The 10,664-nt window shown below is 43.4% G+C and overlaps 1 protein-coding gene across 6 annotated transcripts in view; it reads left to right on the forward strand.

The window, feature by feature from the left end:
* The first annotated feature begins 4,866 nt into the window (after window positions 1–4,866).
* LOC100962189 (ELKS/Rab6-interacting/CAST family member 1) overlaps window positions 4,867–10,664 on the forward strand; it is a 285,037-nt gene continuing 279,239 nt past the window's right edge. For 3 of the 6 annotated variants that reach the window (XM_023517103.1, XM_023517105.1, XM_023517108.1), the window contains exon 1: window positions 4,878–5,092. The gene's annotated coding sequence lies outside the window, so the exon portion shown is untranslated. Of the gene's footprint in view, window positions 5,093–10,664 lie in introns of all 6 variants that reach the window. The other 3 variants (XM_023517104.1, XM_023517106.1, XM_023517107.1) reach the window with 3 other exon arrangements.

Consider the following 10,664-nt stretch of genomic DNA (forward strand, 5'->3'; position numbering starts at 1 on the left):
AAGCCCGGCTATTTTTTTTTTTTTTGGTTGCATCCATCATTGTTGTTTGGCAGGCCCAGGCTGGATTTGAACCTGCCACCTTGGGTGTACGTGGCTGGCACCTTAGCCACTTGAGCCACAGGCACCGAGCCGGAACATTTCTTTTTACCAAAAGACTTCCTAAGTTTCTTTCAGTTTCAAAATTTGGCATATTAGGAATGGCGACTGACAAAGATAATTTGCTCCTAGGTTAAAGTGACAACTGGAAAGAACAGTAACAAATTGGGACTGTGAAATCCTGATTTAGAAAGGCAGTTGGGAGTGAGCATTTGGGAGGAGGTGGTTACAAATGGTTGTTTAAAATAACATTTGGGAGTAGGTGGTTCATGGGACAAGGAAGTATCTGAAGAAAGTGAACTAATAACAGTTCTTTGGGGTAGAGTATCACAGCAATTTGAATTTTACATTAACTATTCCTTTCATCATCTTGTGCCTAAAACCAGGCACATCACTTGCTGAGACTGTATCTATATACATATATGTATATAAATGTATATAAAATGTATATATCTATATATATATATACATATATATGTGTATATATGTATATAAAACTGTTATGCAAATAAAATAGCTAATAAAAAGAGGATTCAAAGCTAGTCCTTCACCTACAAGTCCCAAACCAGAAGCAACCAGAAGTAAATGATGTCAAACGGAATCTGAGCATAGGGGAAAGGTACTTAGGAACATAATGTTGACCTCATTTCCCCTGTCACCTCCTGGTATGTTCCCCTGTTCCCATTTATAGCAGAAATTCTCTAAATAATTGTTAGCACTTGAATCTATATTTCCACCCATTCCATTCCCTTTTAAAACAATTAATCGGGCCAAGTGCTGTGGCTAACACCTGTAATCCTGGGAGGCTGAGGTGAGTGGACTAGTCTGAACAAGAACAAGATCCCATTGCTACTAAATAGGAAAAAACTAATCCGGCATGGTGGCAGACGCCTGTAGTCCTAGCTACTTGGGAGGCGGAGATAGGAGGATCACTTAAGCCCAAGAGTTTAAGGTTGCTGTGAGCTTTGATGCCAAGGCATTCTACCAAGGGCAACAAAGTGAGACTCTGTCTCAAAAGAAAAGAAAGAAGGGAGGGAGGTAGGTAAGAAGGACGGAAGAAAAGGAAGGAAGAAGGAAGGAAGGAAGGATCAAACTTTCTTTTTTTTTTTTATAAATGTTGCAACTTTTATTTTTTATTTATTTATTTTTTGGCCGGGGCTGGGTTTGAACCCACCACCTCCGGCATATGGGGTCAGCGCCCTACACCTTTGAGCCACAGGCACCGCCCCAAGGATCAAACTTTCAATTCACCCACCCTAACAGACTGTTCTTGTGTGCGTCCCTAGTGCTGTCTATATCACTGATTTCAACATTGGTTCTTTTTTTTTTTTTTTTTTTTGAGATAGTCTCAAGCTGTCACCCTGGGTAGAGTGCCATGGCCTCACAGCTCACAGCAACCTCAAACTCTTGGGCTTAAGCAATTCTCTTGCCTCAGCCTCCCAAGTAGCTGGGACTACAGGAGCCTGCCACAGTGCCTGACTTTTTTTTGTTATAGTCATCATTGTTGTTTGGCATGTCCAGGCCAGGTTCGAACCTGGTATATGTAGCCAGCGCCCTAACCACTGAGCTACAGGCACTGAGCTGATAGCCTCTGTTTCCGATTTGGGCCAGTTCGCCTGTCTTTAGGTAACCTGCTGGTCCCCCACTCCTGGAAAGTCACCAGATACAACCTTAGTATGAATACCTTATCAGTATAGCACATTACAGCCCAGAACTCTCAGGCTCAAGCAATCCTCCCTCCTCTGACTCTCAAAAAGCTGGGATTATAGGCATATGCCACCATGCCCAGCTTCACACCTACTTTTTAATCTTGGATTGTTACTTCATCTGAGTATGCTAGTATACTAGTTTTTTCATTTTTCTACATTCTCTGATGTTTCTTTTTCCTTTATGGTCACATTTTCTGTTTATTTCCCCCCTGCCCCGTGTCAAGAGACCTCCTTAAATATCTAATAATCCTTAGTTGTCTGTTCATATTTAAGATGAGGCAATTGGAAAGCTGATGAGGAGTCTTGTGAACATGGGTGTGTCATTGTCCATTTCATGTTGCTATAAAGGAGTACCTGATGCTGAGTAATTTATAAAGAAAAGGGGTTTATTGAGCTCATAGTTCTGCAGGTTCAAGAAACCTGGCAGGAGCCTCTGGTCAGCTGCTGATGAGGGGTTTTGTGCTGTATCAAACCATGGTGAAGGTCAAGGGTAAGCATGCACATGTGAAGAAAGACCAAACCCAAGGGTCATCCTAACTGTATAACAGCCATTCTCAGGGGAAGTAATCCATTCCCCTCCAAATCAATAGAGTCTTGCAAGAGCAAGAATTCACTTACTACTGTAAGAAAGGCACCAAGCAATTTGTGAAGGCTCCTCCCCCATGAGCCAAACACCTCTCACCAGGCCCCATCTCCCAACACCTCTGGACTGGTCCTCCAGATTTCTACATGAGATTTGGTGGGGACAAATAAACCATGTCCAAACCATAGCACTAAGGTCTTGCTGACTTGCTCAACTTCACTATAGGGTTAGTGGGTGGGAAACTAGGTATTGTGCTAGAATAAAGAATGCTTTATTCTTAGGCATTCAATACGCATAACAGCTGACCAAATTCTCCCCAGAGATTATGAGAACACTTGATTTTTAGCTTGAGATAAATGCCTTGCTATTGTATCTGGGATACAGAGGGAGTGCTGCTGTTTCATTCTATATACAGACCTTTATTTAGTCTCCCTGTTTTTAGCCCTGCTTCTGACTCTTGCCCTCTGTCTTGTCTGTGTCTCCAAATCTTTCTAAAGCACTTCTGGGCAGATAGGCTCCCTTCCTTTCTGCAGCATCCTCTGCACCCACTCTACACTGTGGTTTCCTCCATTCGTTTTAGTCAGACCACACTTATTGGTGCACGGCAAATTAAAAATAATTATCTTCCAATTGTTGTCTTCTCATTTTCTATTCTTTGTAGGTATTTCTCATTTTTATCATCATTTTATGAGGTTTCAGGAAGAAGAGGCAATGAATGTACTCAGCCAGCTTTAGTAAAAAATTCCAAATGTAGGTTTCAAAAAGATATCTGGGGCAGGTTAGGAAACAACCAGTGCAGTGGCAAAAACAAACAAAAAAAGCTGAATCTGTGTTACTACAGTATTCCTGTGTATAACTTAGGGCTTAGCCTCTTAACCCTCTGGATTCACTTATTTTAGGGATATGATGGATCTCAGACACCTACTTCAAACTCCATTTTATAGTCAAATAGGACCCAGAGGTTACACAAGTAGACAATGGCAGAATGGAGAACAGGAAGATATACTGATTCCCAATTTGTTTCTTTTACCTTACCACACTATTGGGTATCAGGACCAGCAGGTTAGGAGTTAGATGACAGAGGTCTTGAAATATAGTGGCAGTATGGCCCTTTCTGAGTTAACAGCCGGATGTTTAAGAAACGAAAAATTTTAGGATGCCTGTCTGGCAGCACATCGTCTAACAGTTGGTGGTCATTATGTGGGAAGTACTGAAGGAGACATTATATAGCAGGCCCTGAAAAGGCAAAGATCCAAGTGTATGGCGATCCTGGGAGGGGACAATTAGAGAGTGGGCAGGATGAAACAGAAGTTGGTGAGTAATCATCCTGTACTGATGAGAGACGGGAAACTGCTCATAGGTTTTATGAAGGGGTATAAACTGGTTAATTACAGTCATGGAAGAGAAAATGATGACTCTTCACTCCTCTCAAAGGCATTTTAAATTATTTTAATAAACCCTGGGAGGCTGGGAATATAATCCACACCATTGTTACATTCTTGCTTTAGAGATACCTTATCTACATCCTTGATTTAATGGTTGTAGGTACCCTCTTTGGATGGCTCCGACAAAGAAAAACCGACTGCAATTCAGGACAGGAATACTGGGTTGCCTGAAATCTGGCACTAGTTTGGGAAAGACCCTCTGAGCGGTCCTGCGGGCTAAGTAAAACTACTAACATCCTACAGCATTTGGTACTGAGCAGGGACATTAACATCGACATTAATTTTCGCAATGCTTTCCTCTCCTGGCATAACCACTACAGAAAAACGACGTGCGCTGGTGTGGGTTTTCTGCGATGCCCGTGTGGACAGTCCAGTGCCTCAGTTCACACTACTACCTTCCGCGGCCACATTCCGTTAAAGCCAAGAGGACGTGGTGGGTGGATTCAGCTTTCTTTGGACAAAGGGTGTCCAATGCAGCCGTGAATCCGTGGTAATCCCAGAACCGCTCCGTACGGCGGTGGCCGTCCGGGGCTCGGGTAACGGGCCCGTGAAGAAGGGGGTGGGGCGACTCTAAGGTTTGGGAAAGACACCACTCTACTTCTTCGGCTTCCAGCAGTCCACTTCCTACGGCAAGCAGGAGGAGACAAACGCCGCTCCCACCTACCGCCTCTCGCAAAGTCGGCCGCAGCGCTCCCCTCCCGAGGCCGCAGGGGCCGTGCCCGTGTGAGCGCGCGTGTGTGTACATGAGTACGTTCCGCGCCCGCGGCTCTGCTTGGCGCCGACCCGCAGCTGTGGCGCCCTATCATCCCAGTTTCCCGGCCTCCAGCTAGCCGAGTCCCTGAAAGCGCCCGGAGGCCTGCGAGCACCAGAACCCAGTCCCCAGGAGGGCTAGAGAAGTCTAGGCAGCGGGCGGGGCGCGGGGCGGAGCTGGGCCCGGCGGCGGGGCTGGGGCGGGGCTAGGTGTCTCGCGCAGGGGGCGGGGCGCGGTGACGTCGCGGGCGCCCGGGCCGGGCTGTGGCTGTGGCGGCGGCGGCGGCAGGGTAGTGGCGGCGGCGGCGTCTGCGCCCGGCGGTAGCAGAGGCAACAGCGGCAGCCCTGAGGAGGGTGAGACGGACGCGGCGGCGGCAGCGCGGAAGTCGGGTGGGACCTGGAGCTTCCCGCCTGTCGCTAGCGCTGAGGCGTCTGCCTCCTGCCCGGCTTCTAGCTCACGGCCCTGGCTGGGCAGGGCAGAACGCCCCCGGGGAGGGGCGGAGCAGTAGGTGAGGCTTCAGGACCCCCTCCCCCTCCTCGCCCGACCTGGGGGTGGGGAAGTCCGGGCAGGAGCGGACCCCACCCTAACCCACCGCAGCCCACCGGCGGTCTCCACCCTGCCGCGCTCCGGGATTGGGCGGGAGCTGGCACAGTGGACGTGGGGACCGGGGCTGGAGGTGGGAGATAGGGGTTTTGGGCACTTGGAGAACGGAAGGTGGGAGGTTTAGGAGGCGTGATGTTGGAGCAAGGTAGTGAGGAGACGGAGGAACTGGGGAGCCACGAGGTTAGGGCGAGTCTGTGGGTTTAGGTGAGTGATGTAAAATGCTGAAGATGTTCTTTTCTTCTTTTTTTTTTTGGTGAAATGGTGAGATGGAAGATGAAGGGTTGTATTTCAGAAGGAAGATGAGCTGTAGAGGTTGCCTTTGAGGCAACCTGTATCGCTAGATCTCACGTTTCTACCTCAGGGTTTTTCTTTTTTTCCTAGCGGGGTGAGTGAGGGACCAGGGAGAGAAGGGAATCCCTTTGCGTTGCTGAGGTAAACTGTGAGCGTGGATGGATCTGAAGTTTTACACCCAAGAAGAGGGAGATCTTGGGAATTAGACAACTTCATTCTGGCAGCAACCCTTAGGGTATAGGTCGCATTACCCTCAGCTTCTTAAAGGTGGTGCCTTCCAGATTTTTTCCTGTGCTTAAAAGATTTCTTTATACTACCCTCAACCCCTTTTTTACGGGGGTTTTATCCTGGGCTCTTGAGAGAAGGCCTGAGACTCAGGTGGTTGCTTTGGAAGACATTTCTGAGTAATAGTTGCAGGTGGTTGCGGTTGACTGCTTTGTGGAGAAAGTGAACAATTTGAACAGTTATGTTGTAGCTAATTATATGAAAAGTGCTTTTAAAGCACAGCTGTCTTTTACAGCTCCTTACTCAGTAGACCTTGACATTTAGCTATTTTGTGTTCTACGCTAAATTATTGGAGATTATTTTTCTCAATTGCAGATGTGCGGTCCTTATTCAGTGCTTTAAAATGAAGTGGAGTTTATTTTTTATTTTTAGGTGGGCCCCTCAAATTCTGAGAAATGTTTTTGGAGTCAAGTGTTTTTAAAACATTTTGGGAGCACGTGTCTCACTTTGTAGGGAAATGTTACTAAGAGTAAACAGTGTTCCTTTGAGTTGTTCACATCAGTGTTTCACAGTTTAGCATAGTAAATCAGAAAACATCGTTTCTGAATTCCTGCTCCCTATTCGATTACAATATTCACTGACCTTACTTATCAGTGTCATTTAAGCTATTTCTTGTTCAGAAAACAGGTCCTGTGATGGACATGTATTATGTAATGAGTGGAAGTAGGCATGACTCTCAATAATTCATTTATGGAGGAAGAGAAACCACCATGAAGTGGAATTTAAGCAGTGACTATCCCAAGGTTTACCAGTTTATTTGGGAAAATAGCCAGAGAAGTGCTTTCTTTTAATCAGTGAGAGACATATACAGATGAGAGTTTCAGAAATTGCAGATCATTGACTTTTTTTTAACATGCCTATTTAATGAGCAGATTATCTTCTTTTTTTTTTTTTGTTTGAGACAGAGCCTCAAGCTGTCCCTTGGGTAGAGTGCTGTGACATCACAGCTCACAGCAGCCTCCAACTCCTGGGCTCAAGCGAGTCACCTGCCTGAGCCTCCCAAGTAGCTGGGACCACAGGCACTCGCCACAACACCCGACTATTTTTTTGGTTGCAGCTGTCATTGTTGTTTGGGAGGCCTGGGCTGGATTCGAACCCACCACCTTAGGTATGTGTGGCTGGCGCCTTAGCCTCTTGAACCACAGGCGCCAAGCCAGAGCAGATTATCTTCTAGTAAATACTTCTACTTGTAGAGACTTAAAGAAAACAGAGGATATAATAGCTATTAAGTGAGAAAGTGTGTGGTCCAATTTATAATTATAAATAAAATATTTAACTATTCAGAACAAATTAAAGGTTGGTACAGTGACTAGTGTTGATTTTGGGTTAATTAGAAGGAAAACTTAAAATTGACATACTTAATTTTGGTTTTTAAATTATATTTTGATTTAATTTATTGGGACTGGATGAAACATTTTGTGTATGTACCCTGAAATGACATTTGCATGGCTGACAGATGTGATTCTTGTAGGAATGAAATTGTATAATTTGAGGGAAAGTCTAAGGTAGAAGCTATTTCTGTTTAGAATTTCTCATGCCTGAAAAAAATCCCTGTTTTATTTTTCAAGAAATAATTGCTTGGGATTGACACCATAGCTCAGTGGTTAGGGAGCTGGCCACATACACTGGGGCTGGCGGGTTTGAGCCCAACCAGGGCCTGCTAAACAACAATGACAACTGCAACAACAACAACAACAGCAAAATAGCTGGGCGTTGTGGCAGGCATTTGTAGTCCCAGCTACTTGGGAGGCTGAGGCAAGAGAATCACTTAAGCCCAAGAGTTTGAGGTTGCTGTGAGCTGTGATGCCATGGCACTCCATCGAGGGTGACAAAGTGAGACTCTGTCTCAAATAAATAAAAATAAAAAAAAATTGAAAAAAAAATTGCTTGGTAGTTCTTACTTGTGATATCCTTGTTGAGTTTACTGAGGTATTCTTTTTCGTTTCTTTATTACTAAAATCATAGGTAAATACGCTAGTCTGTTAACTCTGCATTAATACTGGAAACTTAAAAGTGAAGGTTTTCATAGCAATAGTTGCTCTATTTTACAGTATATTTATGTTTTCAGAAGTAGTATGAAAGTTAAGTACACGTTTTACATGATGGTATCGGAAACATTGAATGGAGAAAGATCAGGGAATGAAGTATTTTGGTTAATCAAACAATAATTAGTACATTATCAATTTTAAGAGAAATGTAATGAAATAAACTTAGCATAGTATGTACAGATTATGTGGAATAAAATGTAATTCTCTGGCTCTTCAGATCTTTCAGTGTCTTAGAGTGTAGGTTTTTGGGGTCAGAGTGCCTGAATTCAAACCTTGGCTTTGCCATTGTATAACTGGGGCAAACTGTTTAACTTTATTTTCTCAACCTTAACCTTCGCCTTAATTTCTTTATCTGCAAAATGGGAATAATTAACAGTTGTACCTAAACTCTTAGGATGGTCAAATGAGTTAATTCATGTATTTAGAATAGTGCTGGCACTTAATTAGCTGGTTTGCTAACATTTATTGAAGTTTTACTATAAACACTATTCATTCACTTAATGAGTATATATTGAGCACACATTATGTACAGAATATTTTCTGTTTTTAATTTAATTTAATTTTTTTTGGTAGAGACCAGGTCTTGCTATGTTGCCCAGGCTGGCCTTAAACTCCTGGGCTCAAGTGATCCTCCTGTATTGGCCTTCCAAAGTGCTAGGATTACAGGAGTAAGCCACCGTGCCAGGCCTGTTGTATTTAATCCTTAAAACAGTAATAAACGAATAAATTACACAGTATATTAGATATTGATGAGAGAAATAAAGGAGGAGGAGAAGGAATGTGGGGGTTGAGGATACAGAAGCTTGTAAACTGTTATAAGGCCTTCAATGTTTTATTGGGAGATCCATTGTGAAGTTTTTAGTAGAGGGATGATATAATCTGACTTATGTTTTAAATGAATTGCTGTGGCTATTTTGTGGGAACTTTGAGCAGGGATGCAAGATAGAAGCAAGGACACTAGTCAAGAGGTTATGTTGTGCTGTTCTGGGTTAGAGTAGCTTTTTAACCAAGGTGATGGAAGGTGAAATGGTAGAAGTGGTTAGAGTTTGGATGTATTTTGACGATAGACTTGTAATGTTTGCTGGTAATTGGATGTGGAATATGAACAGAACAAAAGAATAAAAGAATAAGGATTTTGGCCTGAGCAACTGGAAGAATGAAATTGCCTGTAACTGAAATGGAGACGGTGGTTGGTGGAGCACATTTGGGGAGAAACTAGAATTTCAGGAGAATGTCTAGGAAAAGTGAGAAATTTGGTTATTTTCAGTTTATAGGTGGTATTTAAAATTATGAAGCAAGTGAGATCATCAGGGGAGGGAATTTAGGTAGAGAAGAGATTCAAGCATCTGAGCCTTGGGACACCGATTTATTCATCCAACCGTTGCTTGATTTGCACATATAATCAGATGGTTTGCTAACATTTAAAATTTTACTGTGTGGCTCGGTGCTTGTAGCTTAGCGGCTAGGGCGCCAGCCGCATACACCAGAGCTGGTAGGTTTGAATCCAGCCCATGCCTGCCAGTAACAATGACATCTACAACCAAAAAAAAAGTAAATAGCTGGGCATTGTGGTGATTACCTATAGTCCCAGTTACTTGGGAGGCTGAGACAAGAGAATCACTTGAGCCCAAGAATTTGAGGTTGATGTGAGCTGTGATGCCACGGTACTCTATCCAGGGCAACATATCTCAAAAAAAAAAAATTAAATTTTACTATTTATTCATTCCCTTAATGAGTATATATTGAGCACATACTATATACAGAGTATTCTATTTTTTAAATTTTATTTTATTTTGATAGAAACCAGGTCTTGCTGTATTGCCCTGGCTGGTCTTGAACAAAACACAAATCTCCACCTTCATGGAACTTACCTTCTAGATACACTGTGGGAAACAAGGAGGAACCCAGTAGAGGAGATTTAGAAGAAGTTATTGAATTAGGAGGAAAACCAGGGGATTGTGGTGATGTACTGGAAGTGAAGGAGAGGAAATTTTCAAGGAGAAGGGAATGATCAACTGTGTCATTGTTTAAGGATGTGTCAGAGGGCTGAGTAACAGAGAATTCTGGTTGTTATAATGCCTACTAACAGAGAAATGACTAAATAGCTTTTGTATGAGAAAGATGAGGCAAATGTAAGAATCTTTCAGTTTTTTACTTCCCTGGATTGTTTTTAGTCAGGCACAGTGGTGTGTGCCTATATTCCCGGCTTCTCAGGAGGCTGAGGTCAGAGGATCACTTGAGCTTAGGGATTTGAGGCTGTAGTGCTCTATTCACACCTGTGTATAGCCACTGCATTTGGACAACTTTGTGAGACCCTCTATTTTATATATATATGTAAATATAGAGCATACATATACAAATATAAATAAATGTATATACACATAGATACACAGTTCTTTTCAGAGCAATACAGGCAGTCTAAGAATGTATACTTGTGCTAAGAAGAACGTGATTTTTTATTGTTATTAATCATATTCTTCTTTTTTAAAAAAATATTTTTTGGAAGAGTGGGTACACTCCATGTTTCAGTGTATTTTTTGTTTTTTGTTTTTTTTTGCAGTTTTTGGCTGGGGCAGGCTTTGATCCTGCCACTTCCGGCATATGGGGCCAGCACCCTACTCCTTTGAGCCACAGGCACTGCTGCTCTTGTTTTTTTTTTTGAGACAGAGCCTCAAACTGAGCCCCTGGATAGAATGCCATGGCTTCACTGCTCACAGCAACCTCCAACTCCTGGGCTCAAGTAAGTCTCCTGCCTCAGCCTCCCAAGTAGCTGGGACCACAGGTGCCTCCCACACTGCCCAGCTATTTTTTGGTTGCAGCCATTATTGTTGTTTGGCGGGCCTGGGCTGGATT

This window comes from Otolemur garnettii, unplaced genomic scaffold (assembly GCF_000181295.1).
Source record: "Otolemur garnettii isolate 467f Iridium unplaced genomic scaffold, OtoGar3 scaffold00104, whole genome shotgun sequence".
Classification (NCBI taxonomy): Eukaryota; Metazoa; Chordata; class Mammalia; order Primates; family Galagidae; genus Otolemur; species Otolemur garnettii.